This window comes from Ambystoma mexicanum, chromosome 8 (assembly GCF_040938575.1).
Source record: "Ambystoma mexicanum isolate Mex_15411 chromosome 8, UKY_AmexF1_1, whole genome shotgun sequence".
Classification (NCBI taxonomy): domain Eukaryota; kingdom Metazoa; phylum Chordata; class Amphibia; order Caudata; family Ambystomatidae; genus Ambystoma; species Ambystoma mexicanum.
In genome coordinates, this window is record NC_090929.1 from 1,137,127,605 (window position 1) to 1,137,147,219 (window position 19,615).

The window sequence follows — 19,615 nt, forward strand, 5'->3', positions numbered from 1 at the left end:
CGGGCAGTGCAGTGATCACATAGATTCTTTTAGCAGGGCTTGAGCTCTAGTTCTTTGACCATCTTCTGGGGTTTTAGTAACCAACCCCTCACCTGGCCTACTTCTGAAATCGAGGCTCGGCTTCCCCCGGTCGCCTAGCAACGAGTTATTTTAAACTCGAACTTCCGCCGGCAGGCGGAATAGCCGGCGGCCAGTCAAAGGCCAGTACAAGGCCCTGTTTTGCCCCTGTAGGAGCCACTCGAGTTCCAGAAGTGGCGCGGGCAGGAGCCCCCACCAGCAGCCACCCACGCGCTCCAACTCCTGGAGGCATCGCAGCGACTGCAACAACGACCGCGACCGCAACGGGCCATCCCTCCCACCCAGGCTCGGAGGTGCAACTACCTGCCCTGCCAGGGCCCCTCCATCTGCCCACACTGCCCCCACATGAAGACAAGCACCGGTGACCCATCTGGGCACGCACCGCACCGCGCCGACATTTCCTTCCTGAAACAAAATGTCGGGCGCGATGCGGCATGAAATCGAGGCTCGGCTTCCCCCGGTCGCCTAGCAACGAGTTATTTTAAACTCGAACTTCCGCCGGCAGGCGGAATAGCCGGCGGCCAGTCAAAGGCCAGTACAAGGCCCTGTTTTGCCCCTGTTTGGCGCATGTGAGCGCAATACCAAACCTACATCCCGACCAAACATTCTGCTGTGTTGGAGAATCCAGTACAGAGTCGAGACCTTTCCTTGAGGGAGCAAGAAGGTTTCCTGACGGACCCCACCGAAAAAGAGACTAATCTAACCGAGGAACAGCCTCCGCTATGCCGAGGGGGAAGCAGTACTCTCCACTTGCATTGTCTGGACTCAACCCACTGTGAGTAAAGCATAACACCCTAGTTGCTTAGTCTACCCTACGGTCCTCATGTGAATGTCTACGGCTTACTGCTAGTATAAACATACAAACTCGGTGAATTCACTCTTGCTAACCACTTGTTACTTATGTGCACTAGGCTATTGCTACTGCTCTCATGTAACATATCGCGCCGCGCCTCACTAATGCCACCGCAACTGTGTTGTGCCCTGTGGTCGCTCATAGACCACAGTAATTGTGTTGTGCCCTTTGGTCGCTCATAGACCACAGTAATTATGTTGTGCCCTCTGGTCGCTCATAGACCACAGTAATTGTGTTGTGCCCTTTGGTCGCTCATAGACCATAGTAATTGTGTTGTGCCCTTTGGTCGCCCATAGACCACAGTAATTGTGTTGTGCCCTTTGGTCGCTCATAGACCACAGTAATTATGTTGTGCCCTCTGGTCGCCCATAGACCACAGTAATTGTGTTGTGCCCTCTGGTCGCTCATAGACCACAGTAATTGTGTTGTGCCCTTTGGTCGCTCATAGACCATAGTAATTGTGTTGTGCCCTTTGGTCGCTCATAGACCACAGTAATTATGTTGTGCCCTCTGGTCGCCCATAGACCACAGTAATTGTGTTGTGCCCTCTGGTCGCTCATAGACCACAGTAATTGTGTTGTGCCCTCTGGTCGCTCATAGACCACAGTAATTGTGTTGTGCCCTTTGGTCGCTCATAGACCACAGTAATTATGTTGTGCCCTCTGGTCGCCCATAGACCACAGTAATTGTGTTGTGCCCTCTGGTCGCTCATAGACCACAGTAATTGTGTTGTGCCCTCTGGTCGCCCATAGACCACAGTAATTGTGTTGTGCCCTCTGGTCGCTCATAGACCACAGTAATTGTGTTGTGCCCTCTGGTCGCTCATAGACCACAGTAATTGTGTTGTGCCCTCTGGCTGCTCATAGACCACAGTAATTGTGTTGTGCCCTCTGGTCGCTCATAGACCACAGTAATTGTGTTGCCCATGTCCATATATACACCATACTGCCATCTGTCTGCGCCCTAGGATCACTGCAACTTAACACTTTATGCCTGACCTCACACACTAGATAACAACATAGCAGACCTAGCAGCTACTCTGCCTGCACTCTACCCAAAACTATAACTCCAGCCATCATTCTAGATACAGGATGCTCACACATTATACAATGCTCCTTATACTATCCTATCTAGTATACCTGACCTCCTCACTCGCCCCTTGGGAACGTCTCACCATGTCGCCTCCTACAGCAACCACAACACAACGATCCACTACACAATGTAACATAGCTGACAGAAACCTAAGACTACGAGCAAGACTACCCAGAATCTTTGATCCACTCATCAAATACGAAACTAATACCATTCGAGCCAAAAAGGAACCCACTCGCAAACCATTCACCCATAACTACATTAAGTATAATAACTACCAAACAAACAAAGAAACAAATGCCCCTCCTAATGCCGCAATAAATACTGCTACACACCCTAACCACACACCGAAAATCAAAGGAGCCTTAATAAACGCTAGATCCTTAGTCGCCCACGCCATAGAAATATCTGAAATTATCTTGACAGAAGACTACGACTTCCTAGCCATTACAGAAACTTGGCTGCATGAGGCATCAGGCCCAGCACTATCCCTAGCTGTGCCCAACAATTATACTATCCTCAGATCGGATAGGCGCGGAGCTCGAGGTGGCGGACTAGCCATCATCGTCAAAACTAAACTTGGGATGAGACTCACCCCCTCACCAACCATTGAATCCTGTGAGATAATGTCCACCAAGACACCCACAGCTAACTCACAAACTCTTAACCTTCACTTGATATACAGACCTCCAGGTCCTATCAAGAACTTCATAGAAGACTTAACTACCATCCTATCAGAAAACCTCAAAGATACTACTCAATCAATACTACTAGGTGACCTCAATATTGGCTTTAATGATATCAACGACTTACAAGCCACAGCAGCTTCCAACACCCTAACAGAATTGGGTTACACACAAAGAGTGCTTGAGCCCACCCATATCAAAGGGAGAACCCTTGATTGGATTGCTGACCACAACTGCAATATAGCCAATCTCTCCATCTCACCCCAAATCTGGTCAGATCACCATCTAATTTCATTCTCCTTGGACACTACCACCCCCAAACTACAACAACCGTGTGCACCTCCTGCACTTACCAGAAACAAAAAAAACATGACATTAGACAAACTACTCCCCGGCATCATGCCCACTCTGGACGCCCTACCTGACAACCTTAACCCTAACAGCCTAGTGGAAGAATTTAACAACATCATGAACAAAACCCTTGACAACATCGCACCACTCAAGCTCAGAAACAGCAAGCCTAAGAGCCACCTGAACAACTGGTTCACCCCCCTCTTAAAAAATCTAAGATTAGAAAAAAGGAAATGGGAAAATACGTGGAAAACTAACCCCAGTCCAGAAAATAAACTGAAACTAGTCAACATCTCTTCTCATTATAAAAAAGAAATCATCCTAGCTAAACAAGAGACCTACAATAACAGAATCACACAAGCCAAATCAAGTACAAAAGAACTGTTCGCCATACTCAGAGAACTGGAAAACCCAATAACACCTCAAGATAACTGTCTCAAAGACAAAAAGTGGTGCTCTGAAATCCAGCAAGCCCTCTCTAACAAAGTCCGAAACCTCCAAAAGAAAATAGAACTAAAACGCGAGACCTTAGCACCCAATATATTACCGCCTATTAAGACACCTCCTAACTCCAAACCCACTACGCAATTCCACTTTTCCAAAGTCTCCATACTAGAAGTAGAGAAAGCAATACTCGGTCTAAAACCGTCCAACTGCAAAGGAGACATATGTCCAGCACAACTCATCAAAGATGCCGCACGAGATCTAGCACCATTTATCACTAAGTTAATTAATGCCTCCTTTACCACAGGCATTATCCCCAGTAACTTAAAAGAGTCCTGGGTGCTCCCACTCTTAAAAAAGGCTACTCTAGACCCCACTATACCCACTAATTATAGACCTATTACTACGGTTCCATTCCTCTTGAAGATACTGGACAAGGTGGCATACATCCAAATCCAGAACTTCCTGGAACAAAACCAATTATTAGGCTCCCGACAATCTGGCTTCCGCCCTCTTCACGGCACAGAAACTGCACTGATTGACCTGAAAGCCCAAATAGACAAAGTACGAGATTCTGGAAAACCAGCACTCCTCCTGCTACTAGACCTATCGGCCGCTTTTGATTTAGTGGACCATAAAGTCCTATGTAACCACCTAGATGCAGCAGCACACTTCTCCACTGAGGCTATAGTATGGATACAATCCTTCCTTAGTGACCGCACCATGAGGGTTTTCTCACCTACAGCAGCGGCAGACCCCATCCCTATTACCTGCGGTGTGCCACAGGGATCATGCGTTTCACCAACGCTATATAACATATTCACTAAGCCCCTGTTTGATGATTTGGACCATCTGGGTATCACGTATACTAACTATGCTGACGATACCCAGATCCTCCTCCCACTCACAGGGGTTTACGAAAAAGATCTAGCTATGGTGAACAAAATATACAGTATCGTTCAGGCATGGATGGCAACCCATGGCCTATGCCTGAACGATGATAAAACTGAGCTTCTTATCCTAGGCACCGCACCCCTCATCAATAAACTAAGTACAAATTACTCTTCCTTTACCATAGATGGGAACTGCATACAAGTTGCCAAAGAAGTTAAAACATTAGGGATCTACCTTGATTCTACCTTATCTTTCTCCAAACAGGTAAACTCCCTAGCTTCCTCAACAGCCTACACATGTAAGCTCATTAGAGCAGGGAAACAATTCCTTTCTCAGCACAGTTGTCTAACACTAGCCAGAGCCCTTATCATCTCTAAACTAGATTATTGTAACGCACTATACATAGGAGCCACTAAATCCATCATCAACAAAATCCAGATACAGCAAAATAAGGCCCTCCGAGCGGCATTGAACATCCCCAGGAGAGAACACATTACAGCAATAAGAAGGAAACACAAATGGCTCTCCACCCATGAGAAAATCAGACTCAAAACTGCATCTCTCACACACAAATCTCTACATAACAAAGCCCCTCAATACCTAAAGGACAGGTTCACTAGATCACACCCCACAAGACAAACCAGACTTGCCTACACCAATCGCCTACAAGTACCACGCTTTAAACTGACCACCATAGGCGGAGCTAGCTTCCCAGTCAAAGCTGCTCATTTGTGGAACGAATTACCCACTACCGCAAGGCTAGAATGCTCTTTTTCCAAATTCAGGCAAATTGTAATCAACTGGCTAACGACAGTAAACTGCTAATTGAACCTATGATAATGCTTACGCCTGTTTGCTACACAGCATCTGCACCATACGATTGTAAACTTGTATTGTAAACTTGCACCTGTAACTGGTAATTTCTGTAACTTGTAACTGTAACCTGTAACTTATGCTCTAAGCTGTACATATTCTTACTTTCTGCGCCCTTATACCCCAGGGTCCGGTGCGCATAATAAATACTAAACAAACAAACAAACAAACAAACTTCTCAGGCTTTCTATGTTTTGCTGATTAACTATGGTCAGATTCTGCTCACCTGGTAGGTCTTTGTTAGGTTCCCTCTGGGCAGCGGTCTTAGCTCCTTTTTCCATTTTTTCACGGTCCTTGAGATGTCGACTCAAAGACCACCCCCATCTTTAGCTTATTTTCTTTGTATGGCTGCATATCTACCCGTAAGATTTTATGGGGGGTTGTATCTGATAATCGAGCAGGACTAAAATAGTTTTCCATAGGGATGGTCCCAGTATTCCTATTAGTGACCTTTTTTTCCCCCTTTTATACCGATCTACGCCTTGGTCATTTTCTCAGTGAAGCCTCTGTCTTTTTTGCACAGGCGTTTTACCACCTCTTGCCCATTCGGCCAGGCTACATGATGTGTCTTGTTGTATTGGAACCTCGTCTGTAGCGACACTTTCCAAAAGTTCTCTGTCACAGAGTTCCTCGTTATTAATTTCCAAATAAGTTTCCATTACTGTGCTTTGCATTGAGACTTCCCTTTCAGCTTGCACCTGGGGCGGTTTTCCATTTATAGGGCCTTTTGGGGGTTCTTGCCCTGTTTATGTTGCTTGTGTTTCTTGTCCCGGTCCACTTGCATTTTGCTTTATTTAAGCATACCTTATCTTGAATTATCAGGTTTGGTAAATGGAATGTTTCCTTTTTCTGCGCGACAAGGTGTTCTATGAAGCAGGCCGTTTCTCCTGGTCTTCACAGTAGCCTTCCAGCCAACTGGGAGGGCACTGTTGCAAGACATAGTTCAGTTATCTTTCCCGTTGCTGGTTTTTGTGTACCTGTATTGGTAGATACTTCCATTGCAGCTTCAGACATGTCCAAACTATTCTAATTGGCATTCGTGTGTTGGCTTTAGTACTGGTAGTGCTGGCATGGGCCACCTCTTTACGTCCAGAAATATCTTCAGAGTCTGGATCCGATGGGGAGTTCTCAGCAGATTCCATACACTTATTTTGGCATTCCAGTATGTTCTTCGAGGATACCAAGGGTGTTACTTCCCGAAAGGTTACACAGCACCCTTTTTCTTCCCCGTTTCCCTCTCTCATTTCTTCTAAATCCCCCTCGTGTTCCCCTGGGTCTTTTGTGCAGCATGCATTTCAGCTTGTTGGGGTAGCTCTGCAAACGCTTGGCAGCACGCTTCCGGGCTCTCTGTAATGTAGCCAGTGGATAGAGCGGATGATTGTGTGCAGCTTTGAGCTTTCTGGGAGGACTCTAGGGGGGCTGGAGAGGGTGATATCCTCCGCGCCTGCCTCCCAGCTGATACTTTTCTTAAAGTTGCAGTAATCTTGCAGTAACTCTGTATCAGATACAGACAAGCAAGACAGTCCTTCGTTGGTGAAGCTTAGTATTATGGATTGGGGATATAGTATTCTTTATAATACATCACTATACACTGTCATCCCCTTTAATACCTGTCATCTGGCTTAATCTAACGCAATGTAAGAAATCTTCCTTCCAGTTGCAGGTACATATATTCAGTGTACAATCGGTTTGGTTTAGCCAAAGCTAATACGCAGATTCTAATGTGCTGAAGAAAAATAGTTTAAGCAGTTTAATGAATTGTATCTAAAAAGGCTTCTGTTTTGTGTTTTAAAATAAGTAATAACATGCAAAATATTTTCTTCTCAAAGCTCGCTCAAGGAGAAGGCATTGTGACATCACAACTCAACAGAAATAACTAAGTACAGAGTGGCAGTGAAGTCATGTTCTTATTACAGGTCAGTAGTGATGTCACAACTAGCCAGTAATAAGAGCCATATTGATGGGCTTTGCTTTTATACAGGTATTGCAGACCCCCATGTATACAGTCTGATAATAACAAGCATTTTATGTTACTTCCGTTTTTCTAAATAGGAACACACATTAATTAATAAGATGTCTACAGTGTTCTTTACATTATCATGTGGAATAGTAGGACTTTAGTATGTCTATGTTGAAACTACTTATGTAACAGTGAGGGGTTACATTGGAGAATTAAATAACAGAGTCGCGCAGGTGGGGCTCCCCTTCCAGTGCTAAGACAACACATGTTTTCAATGTAATTTTTATTTAAAACTTTAACATACATTTTCTGCAAACAGATCTGTTGTTGCTTTATACAAGCTATCTAAAACACATTAATGTATGAGAACCCGAATTGCCATTTACCAGGACTGTAAAACCCAGGTAATGAGATATTAAATCAAGCAAATGTCAGGTACATTTTATGGATAATTATGTTTCATCTACATTCAACAAGAGCAAGACCTGGTATATGAATACCTCACACTCTGTGCAGAGTTAAATAGCCGTTAATGGCAGGGGTAATTTAAGTTAATTACATTGTAATGTGATTTATTTAGCAATGCCTTCAGTTACCTTCTCTTGTCGACTGCCTGATTAGTACCTCATTGTGTTACTTCCCTGTACACATATTGCCCGACTACTCCTAAATTCAAGGGACCAAACAGAGGCCTTTTGAATGATACCGCCATACATTAATTTGTGAGTATTTGCTTTTGAAAATCGTTCACAGGCAGGGGTAGGCTGGGAACTAAAAGAGGCCCTGGATATAATGTTCAAAGTGGCCCCATGTTACACATTTTCAGCAAGTCCAACCTTTTACCTATGGGAACATTTGGAAATATCACAAAAAAAGAGGTCCAGGGTGCAGAGGCCTATCAGGAAATCTCCAGAGTTCCCTATAGGCCAGTACACCAATGTTCACAGGATGGTTTGGGTGGGGCACAGGAAGTCCCTCTTATGTCAGCTACCTGTGCCTAACTGTATGATTGATGTAGCTCTTATGTATCCCAAGGTGCTGATCGGTGAAGTCCTCTTGACAGAAATGCAAAGTCATTCAAAGCACTGAATGACTCGGGAACTACAGAGCGACACAAAAAAAGGACCAATGAAGACCAAATTGCAAAGGCCTCCTGCTGGCTTATCCAAGAGCCAAGAGAATAAATAGTGCCATTTGCTCTGGCCAGAGAAGATGAACCGCTGAAAACCAATATGTAGTCTCCCAGCAGGACAGGCAGAGCCTTGTCATCTTATCCTTTGGCTTTTTAGGTTTGTACTCACCTAAGGATCATGCATGGCTGTGGGAATACGGATAGGGCAAAACATGTGACCTCATGGCTGAGCAATTTTACATCCTAGGACAGGATGATGGTTTACTTTGTGTGTGCAGGATCCAGCGGGGAGGAGAGCTTAGCTACTCTCATCTAAGGTGCTCAGTCTAGTAACACGAACAAACTGAGTTCAAAAACGACTCTGCCATTCCTACGTGGAGGTGGGGGGGTTGGTGGGTGGTATCTGGGCTTGAGGGGGCTGCCTGGAGTATTTTCGGAGGTGAGGGGCTCTTATGTGGTATCTGGGCTTGAGAGGGCTGCCTGGGGGTATTGGCAGAGGTGAGGGGCGCTGGTGGTGGTGTCAGGGCATGAGGAGGGTGCCTGGAGTCGTGTCAGAGGTGAAGGGGCTTGTGGGTGGTGTCTGTGCTTGAGGGAGCTGCCTGGGGTATTTGCAGAGGTGAGGGGAGCTGGTGAGTGGTGTATGGGCTTGAGGGAGCTGCTGTGCAGTAGGGGCACATGCCAGCAGTTTGGGTGCCTTGGGAGTAGGGGGGATGCTTTGCAGTTTCACAGGGGTGCAGCCGTTACTTATGGGGGACCTTGCTCAGAATCTCAGGGGTGCTGACATTACTTAGGGGAGACCTCACACACATTCACAGTGGTGCAAATGTTTTTTAGGGGTGTCTCGCACAATTTAGCAGGAGTGCAGCCGGTAATTACTGGGGACCTTGCACAGAATCGCAGTCCTCTGTGTTTCTTTACAGGATGGGTTGTATTTTGTAGTGTACTAGAACTGTCTGTTGTAATAATAATAAAGTAGATATTTGTATACAACCTTGAATTGACAGTCCCTTTGATCATTGGGTAATAATTGAATTTTCACTGTGTTGCAACTAACCAACGATGCACGTCCTTGCAGATCTAAGCCTGCCGTTCCATCCATGTTACCAGATTGGACAAGGAGGTTTATAATTGACTTGTGTTTCCAATCTGTTCAGATCCCTTCTGGTGTATTAGAGGTGTGGGGCTGATTGATGGTTTAGAAACCCATATTCATCCCTGGACCACTGGTGCCCCAGAAGTTGATTTGTCACAAACACACACTCTCTGACTGGCTTCCCATCACCTATGCAAAGGCCTGTCATGTTTTCAGCCCTGACATGGACTTAGCCACCCCTACCACCTGGGCTACTGATGCACAGGCTTTAATGTGCCCAGTCATTATTGGTGGGTATGCCTAATCTATGTTTCTGTGTGCTTCTGTCCTCAACAGGCATTCACTTGCTGTGCTTTGAGGCCTTAACAATGACACATCGCCCATATGCACATGCCACTTTGCATTGCATTCACATGTCACATGTATATGGGGTAGCCACAGTGTTGGTGGTGCAACATTGTGCTGTCCAGTTGAGATGCTGCAGATTCAGGCCTGCCAGGGAGTGACAGGAGATGTTCTGGTCTTGGATTCCACACCAGTGATACCAGTTGATTGTTCAGGTGATGGACATGTTGGAGGTCTGCTTCATGGTGGAGGCAGACCACAGAGGTTCAGCTGAGTTGCAGCTACACATTGGACTGGTAGGGTGGCAGACTGTCAGGGGTCTGTCTAGGGATGGGATTAGTGGTTAGGGGGGCTGGTGGGTGGTGTCTGGGCTTGAGGGGGTTCCCGCGAGTAGTGTTAGAGCTGAGGGGGGATGGTGGGTGGTGTTTAGGCATGAGGGAGTTGTCTGGGGTATTGGTGAAGGTTAGCGGGCCTGGTGTGTGATGCCTGGGCTTGAGGGGGCTGACTGGAGTAGTGTTGGCAGTGAGGGGGGCTGGTGAGTGATGCCTGGGCTTGAGGGGGCTGCCTGGGGTTATTGGTGGAGGTGAGGGGGCTGGTGGGTGGTGTCTGGCCATGAGGGGGCTGCCTGGATTAGTGTTGGAGGTGATGGAGGCTGGTGGGTGGTGTCTGGCTTGAGCAGGCTGCCTGGGGGTATTGGTGGAGGTGAGGGTGGCTGGTGAGTGGTGTCTGGGCTTGAGGGGGCTTCCTGGAGTAGTGGCAGGGTGAGGGGGGCTGCTGGGTGGTGTCTGGACTTGAAGGAGCTGCCTGTGGGTATTGTCAGAGGTGAGGGGGCTGGTGGGTCGTGTATGGACTTGAGGGGGCTGCCTGGGGGTATTGGTAGTGGAGATGAGGTTGGGGGGCTGGTGGGTGGTTTCTGGGCTTGTGGGGGCTGCCTGGAGTAGTGGAAGAGGTGAGGAGGGTCGATGGGTGGTGCATGGGCTTGAGGGGGCTTCCAGAGGGTATTGTCAGAGGTAAGGGGGCTGGCAGTTGGTGTCTGTGCTTGAGGAAGCTGACTGGAGTAGTGTTGAAGGTGAGGGGGACTGGTGGGTGGTGTCTGGACTTGAAGGGGCTGCCTGGGGGTATTGACAGAGTTGAGGGGGGCTGGTGGGTGGTGTCTGGTCTGCAGAGGGCTGCCTGTGGGTATTGGTGGAGGTGAGGGGGGCTGATGGGTGATGTCCATGCTTGAGGAGGCTGCCTGGGGTATTGGCAGAGGTGAGGGGGGCTGGTAGGTGGTGTCTGGGCTTGAGGGAGATGCCTGGGGGTATTGGCGGAGGTGAGGGGGGTTGGTGGGTGGTATCTGGGCTTAAGGGGGCTGCCTGAGGGTATTGTCAGAGGTGAGGGGGGGCTGGTGGCTGGTGTCTGGTCCGGAGGGGGCTGCCTGGAGTAGTGTTGGAGGTGAGGGAGGCTGGTGGGTGGTGTCTGGATTGAGTGGGCTGCTTGGGGGTATTGGTGGAAGTGTGGGGGGCTGGTGAGTGGTGTCTGGGCGTGAGAGGGAGGCATGGAGTAGTGTCAGAGCTGAAGGGGGATGGTGAGTGGTGCCTGGGCCTGGGAGAGCTGCCTGGGGGTATTGGCAGAGGTGAGGGGCTGGTGGGTCCGTCTGGGCTTGAGGGGCCTGCCTGGAGTAGTGGCGGAGGTCAGGGGGGCTGGTGAGTGGCATCTTGAATTGAGGGGACTGCCTGGGGTATTGGCAGAGGTGAGAGGGGCTGCTGGGTGATGTATGGGCTTGAGGGGGCTGCAGTGAACTAAGGGTATATGCCAGCAGTTTGGGTGCCTTGGGAGTAGGGGGATGCTTTGAAGTTGTTATCCTTCTCCTCTGCATGTTTTTGTGCACCTCTCATTGTCACCTGTCAAATAAATGTGACAGGGAGGACTGCGCCTGTAGGCTGTGTGCCCCAGAGTACACTGGAATATGTGTTTGTTGTGCGCCGAGCATTTAGACATTTTTTATTTATTTTGTGTATTTATTTCTATAGCGCCGGAGCCTGCAGGCATCATGGCGTATGTGTACGGAATAGCCCCACACATTTTCGGATGTTGATCTCCTATCATTCATTTTCATTTTCAAAAAAATCAAGACAGCCCAGGCAAGCACACACTCCCCATGTGGATGGGCAAATTCCTCACAGTGTGACTCAGTTATGTTATGTTATGTTATGTTAACAGTACTTCTAAAGCGCAATGGTCAACAAGAGGCATCTTGATGCTATACCATAAGTAGTGCACAGTCAGGACACAGAGAATCAGAACTTTTGAATGAAAAGGTTTACAGAGCACGACGGAAAGGGAGATTATCCTCCGTAGCATGGAGGCACAATGGAAGAGAGTTCCAATGGGTGTCATGTGGGCAAGATAGAGCACATTACAATACCCAATTCCACTTATCACTAAAGAAGAGACAACAGGAGCATAGAATTTAGTAGGAATATAGGGAAAGACCTTACGAAGGGTCAAAAGCATGAAATGTCCCTTTTGACATATGGATGCCACCCACCAGTTCAGACAGAGATAGTGAGGCAGAGATTATAATGCCTAAATCTTTGACTGAAGAGGCAGGAAAAGGAAAGGGTCCTAAACTATCGAGTCAAAAATCTGGAGTCCAAAAAGATAAAGGATGAGCAGAGCCCAGGACCAGTACCTCTGTCTTTTCTTAATTTAATTTTAGCCAGTTCTTGGCCATCCAACCACCCACCCCCTCCAGACAACCCTTAAGCCAAGCAGCCATATCCGACTGTGATAGATCAAGCCGGAGAATAATCTGCGAGTCGTCAGCATAGGAGTAGCACAGGAAGCCATGTGAGTGGATGAAGCCAAGAAGAGGCTGGATGTAAATGTTAAACAGGATAGGTGACAAAGCGGAGCCCTGTGGGACTCTTCATGACAGAGGTACTGGTTTATAACAGAAAGGCGGAAGGAAGACAGGCTCTGAGAGTCCCGCCAAAAAGGAAGTGAACCAGGCAAGCACATGACCAGATAAGCCAGCAGATGAGAGATCAAGGTGAGATGGTCCATGGTATCAAATATAGCTGATAGATCTAATAAAATCAGAGCTCCCACCCCACCCTGGTCTACTGAACAAGTCCAATCATCAACTACTGACACCAGGACAGATTCAGTGCCTCGGCCTGGGCCTGGGCGTAACCCGACTAAAACGAATCAAATAAAAAAGAAGATTCAAGAAGAAAACTCAAAAGAGGAGAAAAATCAAAGATTCTAATAATTTTATAAGAAACGGAAGAAGTGAAATAGGGCGGAAATTGAAGAGAACCATGGGATCAAGGGATGTTGTTTTAAGAAGAGGAATTGGCAAAGCATGCTTTAAATCATTGGGAATAAAACCTGAGGAATCTGAATCATTGACTGCCATTGCCAGACAAGGGACAATCCCACCCGACATGTCTTTCAAAATGGAAAGCGAGACTGGTTCAAGAGGTGACACAGATTTTAGCCCTTTAATTGCAGACAATGGGCCTCATTACGAGGTTGGCAGTAACCCACCGGTGCGACCGGTGGGTTTGCCGCCAACCCCATAACACCAAATCCGGCGCCTGACTTCCCGGTGCCACCAGGACATTACAAGTCCCGGCGGCATGTGAAGTTAGAAGCCAGATTTTGTCAGTCCCCATTGAGTCCAACAGGACTCTATGGGAGTGGGGATGTGGAAGCACTGGCACCGTTGCTAGTAGTGCTTGTTCTTCTGTGATGGGTCAGACCTATCAGGCGCAGCGGCCCTGTGTGGCCCCAGGTGGCAGACTCGTAGTGTGGCAGTCCAGATACAAGGGTGATGATAAGCTTACAGGCACCATGGTTTCCAGACTGCCACGCTTGTAATGAGGTATAATATATCTTGGGTAGTGAAAGTTGGGGAAATAGACGAGTCAGCACTAGGTCTAGTATCAATATGGGATATATCAGACAAAATAAAACGAAGACAGGTAGTAGTGATTTTGTTCTCAATAGCAAGGATCTTCTCTTCAAAGAATTTAGACAAGGAGTCACAAAGCTCCTGTGAAGATGTAAAACTGGAATGTGACTTTGGCCAAAGACTGAACTACCTGAATAATTGTTTAGTGGACAATATGTTTTTTTTCTTTTCTTTTTTAGCCGGTTCTCCATTTCTTCTCTGCCTGTCTGCACAAAAGCTTGAGAGCTTTAAGTTTGTCCGTATACCAGGGTTCAGATCGACAATTTCTAAATAAACATCACTTAGAGGGGGCAAGTGTGTCAGCCACAGAATTAAATGCATGGGACAAATTAATCAAAGAGCAGTCATTAGTCACAGTAGAATGAGTAGCAATCTGAGAGCTAAGATCCTGATGTGAGATAGAATGCCAGCGACGTTTCCAAATGAACTGTCTAGGACTAGATGAGAGAGAAACCTCCAGATGTACCGAAAAAAAGGTACTACAGTGTGGTCGGAACATATAACAGGAAGTGCTGAAAAAACAGAAATGAGGGTTTTAGAGGCAAAAATAAAATCAAGGGTATTTCCCAATTGATGTGTCGGGTAAGTAACCTGCTGAAAAAGCCCAAGATTCAATATTGTTGACAAAAATTGGGATATCAAATGCTTATTAGACTTATTCATCGGAAGATTGAAGTCACCGACGATAATCAAATTAGAATATTTAAGCTGAAGATCAGCTGCAAATGAAGAGAAATCATTACAAAACACACAATCATAACCTGGGGGGGGGCGATAAACCAAGAGGACAGATAATGTAATCGTTGTGGAGACTTTCCATTTTCAGAGAATGGTTAATTTGAATGGAGGTGACTTTAAAAGTATTATTATAAATCATAGCAAATAACCCCTCCTGGATGGAGTGAAATATGATCAAGGCGTAGAATCTCATAAATAGAAGGCAGAGTTTCAATTACTAAAGGGTCTGAATATTCCCAGAGCCAAGTTTCTGAAATAAATACTAAATCAAGTTGGTGATCCTCAATAAGGTCTTTACAATCTTGTGCATGGGCTACCAGGGAACGTGCATTCAGGGAAAAACAATTCAAGGAGTTGCAATGGCCTTTATCCAAGGGAACAGTACACTGTGAAGAGATAGTAAAATTTGATGGCAAAGTAATGTAATCTGGAGCTAAACTTAAAAAGATCAGCCCGGGATATAAAACCATTCAAACTAGGAGGTGTGATAGAAGCAAGACATGGCCGCCATAGCCCGGACGGCACATAGACTAGCGATTTCAGCACGCAATGCCCTTGCCCGCTGTGCCCATCCGGTGCGCCTCTGGTAAAAATCTCCATTATATGAACACATAGCCAAAGCCCTCCCACTCCAATGAGTAGAAAGGGAAAACAGACCACAGAAGTGTGTCTGAGCAAGGAAGCCAGGCACCTTGCAGCCAGCAAGAGGCATTACAAGGAAATCACAAAACAAACATAAAACAAATTAAACAAAACTTTCAATAATGTCCAGTCACCCACCGTACACAGAAGTGTGCTGAAAGGATATATAACGAAATTCAACTAAAATGTAAAAGTGCAGCAGCCAGACCGGCCGTACCTGATGGTATTCAGGAAATGGTGAGACAGGAAAAGTGTGCTGACATACAGAAACAGCAACCATGGGACACAACTGCATTCCAGTGGCAGAGGTGGAGCAGGACATAATAGCAGGCACGGCCTACGACTGCAGATGTGGGTGGGTGGTTGAGCATGAGATGGGAGTGGCACAGTAATTAAATCTCAAATGCACAAGTGATGTGTGCAGGCCACCCATCCACAGGGAGCCCACTTCCCACTGCAGCACCCACAATGAGAAATACACACTACAGTGAATAGAGTCTGGGCACATACACAATCCCAAGCATGTACACAGGGGACACATGAACAACAGTGGACCTGAAATGAAAACAATGTAAACACGTGCAAATACACATGAATAGGTGGCAATACATCCCCAATGAGTGTCAACAAAAAAACTCATATGAAATCCACACATCAGCACAACTATACCAGTATATGCATCATCACACACACAACAGAATCCTCCATGCCAACCACACTGACACGCTGATGCCAAATACGCAGTGATGCTGCACACGTAATGGAATATGAAAATCATCCAGTGCAGCCATAAGTCATCTGATGGCCTCACCCCCACATGTCAGGCACATGTGCACCCCTCCACCCGCAAACATCACAGCATCAACATGACACATACAACACATACAGTCATGCCACAATACACATGACCTGCAATGAACAAATACACTGGGCACAATTTAAGCAATCAAATGCATAGACAGACAAATGAACTGCATGAAGCATGGAATGAACTCATAGAAAACCTGTATTGAACATAACTACATAAATGAAAAGCAGGGAAGGAATGTCTTTAAAGTCTGGGGAAAAAGAAAAAAACTGAAATTGAACCTTTTCATGAATAACTATATACAAAAGGCTCTCCAGTCTCTGTCACAGGCCATGTCCTCCTCCCTCAGGTGGGCCTCCGTTACCTGTAGGGCTAGCAGGTTGGTCACCATCGGATGCTGTGCTTTCTGTGCCGACCTGCAAGTTACCTCGAGGATGGCAGCCTGCCATAGCGCCACCTCAGCCCTGCCCACCATCACTTGCGCCTCCCATACCTGTTGCCTCTCTGCAACCAGCTGCCTCTGATATCGCCGGAACACAGAAGACAAAGTCTGCAAAGCCCCCCTATCTTCCACCTGCCTCATAGGTGCCACCTGCCACCTTGGGGTGGTTTGCCGTGTCAGAGTGTACCTCCTCACATTTGCCATTTGCTGCCACCATGCCCAGTGCACTCTATGTTGGTACGCCCTCTGACATGATGACAGTTGTCAGGGGCGTACGGCACCTTCACTGCTCCGAGGTGCTTGCTGACACTCCATTGCCTGTGGCTGTGTCATGCCTAGGTAGGCACGGTGACCACCTTCTCTGATGTTCATGGGACTCCCACCTCGGGCAGGGATCTTGGCTCCACAAGACGGGACATCAGTGGTGGGACTGGTGCACAGGGGGCTGTGTTGGAATGTGACCCGAAAGGCACACTGGAGGATGACTGGAGCCAGGAGGAGGAAGCAAAAGAGTGGGTTGTGACAGAGAACAGCCCACGGAGCTCACCAGAGAACATTGCTGTTACCAGCAAGGCCATGAGGTGGAAAGGCGCATTGTGATGATGCACAAGCATACCATGAGTAGCCTGTTGATCATCACGGATGACTGTGGTCCACCTCATGAGACCAGCCTGAAAGGGGCCCCTAGGGGTCCCTCGTGCTATGGAAACAAGGCAATAACCATACACGAAAAGATGCGCCAGACACGAGGATCAAAATTCCCAATGCTAGGGTTTATTGCAAGAAAAAGATAGTATCAATTGGCCAATTCTGATCTCACACCACGCAACGTGAGTTTCCTAGACCTCGAGGGACGCAAGAGAGCGAATTACGTACATCAGTTACATATATACAAAATGCATATCATACAATCAGCAAAGTCATGTTCAACACCCCTCTTTATTAAGTTCCTTTGAACTCGGGATGACGATGGACATATCCGACGAGTATGACGATTATAATGCTTTCGATGTCTATTCTAGTAACAATGTGCAATTAGAAAGTGCGGAGGCATCTTTTAGAACACGGTGCTTCTGTTCTTGGAAGCAAGCTACACACGGGGGAAGAGCCACATTCCAAGCTTTGCTATCTATGAGGTACTATTCGTGTCCTGGGAGCCGACACGTTCTAAAGGGTTTTGCGAAGGGGGGCCGTAAGAAAAGCATAATTCAAGCCTTTAACTGTATTATTCTCACATATTCTACCATCGTACGAGACTGGCTGGCAGCTGTGAAGTGATTAAATGCCCTGCAGCTTCCTCCCAAGGCTACAGAGAGGGAGCATGGGCATTCCTCTCTGGGCTACTCATGAGGAGTTTCACCAAACTCTTCAGTCCCGCGACCTTGCCCTTTCATATTCAGACAACAATGTTAACAGTTGAGCAGAGTAATCAGAATCCGCAAGAATTGTAAGCTGCAAAGGAGTTTTTAGACAGAAAGCAATTAGCAATGGTTAACAAGCAAAATGGCGATTCTTGCTACATTTAAAATGGCCGCTCCTTGGTCAAGCATAGCAGTTTATATTTCTATAATTCGGTGCATAAGACGGTTGGCCCACGGCCATCAAGTTACGTCTATTATTCAAATGAAGGGTATCCATTTTTCCAGATTGACAAGCCATCAGGGCCAGCACATGATCTCTGACATGGGGATGCTTGTCTTGGTGGAGGTAATCCAGAAGGTGGGCACAGCTGCATTCGGGTAAAGGCTACCTTCACTGCCTCTACTTATGTCAACCTGGATGACTCCAGGATGTCTTCCCCCGTGGATGGCCCCTGTGAGGCATCACCCTGTACCAACACTCCTGAGGAGTCCCCTGCCTCCTTCACCTCCTGCAGTCATGCCCAATTGTCTTTGCACACCCTCAGCCACATCGCTCCTCAAAGATGAGCTGTAACAGGGTAGTGGCCAGAGTCTGCGCCTTAGTCTGGTGGATTGTTCATGTCCATGCTCCGTAGCACCATTTCTGCCCTCTTTTCCAGCTGCAGCAACTATGGGAAAGGAGACACAGAACATTGACATCAGTGTACAGTGTCAAAGCATGTGTGGCATCCAGAACATTCACAGTAACATGAAGTTGCAATGCTTCAACCAGCAACAGCCACACTCACACACATGGCCATGCAATTCCCATGAAAACAGACACACCAATCCAGGGTCTATGATGAGCACAGCCGCAACACATTTACGTGTAAACAAGCACAAATACGGTGGTGCACAGCCACATACCAAGAAATATGACATGGCACAATGCAAGGCGACCCAACTGCAATCTGGTATGTTGATATGGGAAACATGACATTGGGGTACATAGGTGAGCAGGGAGTCAACTGGTGGGTTGGCCAAACATGGAATGCATGGAAACACAGATGGTCCTGGGTACTGCTAGTTACTCATTGATGGCAAGACACACAGTGGAATATCCCAGTTGACACTCGACACAGGTGGACATGGCTGGGCAGGGAGTCAACTGGTAGGTTGGCGGAACATGGAATGCATGGAAGCACAGATGGACCTGGGTACTGCTAGGTACACATTGGTGGGAAGACACACAGTGGAATATCCCAGTAGACACTCATGATTTCACTACTCACAGCATGGCCATTCCAACACCTGCTTGGGCATCTGTCCACACAATTAAATCAAACAGCATGCCTCCCTGACAAGCTGACCTGTGAGCATGCAAACCATATATCCACTAATTTCAGAGACACACGTGAGTATGTCATAGCCCCAAGCAAATACACGTGGCAGACTCACACATCAACTCAAAGTACACATGCAGAAGCATGACAGATCAAATCAATGTCCCCGAAATGTCAATGCCACAACTTGACACTACCAAACATCCATACACATGTGTCACCTCCAGACATTGAGGGTGGATTGACACAGATTGCAATGGCCCACACAACATCATGTACATCATGCATGCCCCTTACATGGGCACAACATCCTCATCTGACACCCTTGCTGTCCAGGTATGTCTTACCATAAAGTGACATTGCATGTGCATGGTTTACAACTTTACAACTACACACACTGCAAATACCAGCACATGTCCAATCAACAGATGTCAGACTTTGCACATGGGGAGCATTGTCTGGGGGCTGCATGTCGCTGTGGATCACTGAAACACACCTGCCGCATAGATAAAGTAGTAACTACAAATATGCAGGCCCATG